This window comes from Neomonachus schauinslandi, chromosome 14, assembly GCF_002201575.2.
Source record: "Neomonachus schauinslandi chromosome 14, ASM220157v2, whole genome shotgun sequence".
Lineage (NCBI taxonomy): Eukaryota > Metazoa > Chordata > Mammalia > Carnivora > Phocidae > Neomonachus > Neomonachus schauinslandi.
The window spans coordinates 16,278,733-16,279,582 of record NC_058416.1 but is presented as its reverse complement, the minus strand read 5'-3'; positions in this window follow the sequence as shown (position 1 = coordinate 16,279,582).

Below are 850 nucleotides of genomic sequence, written 5' to 3'. Positions count from 1 at the left end.
GAGGCAAGCACACACCTCCCAGAAATGTGGGGAGAAATCGCAGGGCAGGGAAGAGGAACCCCTCCATGAGTAAGTGTGTGACCAGCATCATCTGTGACGCTCAGTATAGGGGGGAAAGGGGCCCCCGAACAGGTGGCTGCCTTTCTGGGTGGCAGATCCAATGGGGACTTGAGGAAAATGGTGTGCTCCCCATCAAAACCAAGAGGTTCCCCGATGATATTCCAAAGGAGCAGATGCTCCTGCTGGTCTCTTCAGGGTTTCTCTTGCTCCCATTTCTAAGGAACCAGAGGAAGTCTTTTCTGGAATACGCCTCCCTCTGGGACCCAGAGGTGTATGGGTGACCACAGACTCACTGGCAGGTTTGAGAATACACCCCTTTCCCAGCTGCTTCCCACATCTGCTGAGGAAGGGGGATCAAGGAGAAGGCCTGTGAGAACCAGAACTTGGACTAAATGATGGAAAATTAAGGAAAAATGGGAATAGTGGGAAGGAAATTTCTGCCAAACAAGAAAAACTGTTATTTCTTCACTCTGCATCCAAGAGGATGTCCAAAAGTGTGTTACTTTCTGTATTGGCAAGCTTCGCTGGCCCCAGACAAGGACTTCCAATTCCCAAGGAGTGCAAATTGACTTGCCTCTGCCGATTCTGTGGGGACCCTGCCTGAGGCTCCCCTTCTCCCTCCCCAGTGACCCAAGCGAGCGACCTCCTCCCAGCCTCCAGCTAGATCAGTGCACACTGATCTAACTAGGATCACAGTGTAACGGCCTCTCCCGGGCACCCAGAGTCAGGCCACTCAGCGGGGGTCCCTAAGGGTCGGCCACCCTTATTTAACAATCCGTGATTTACTGAG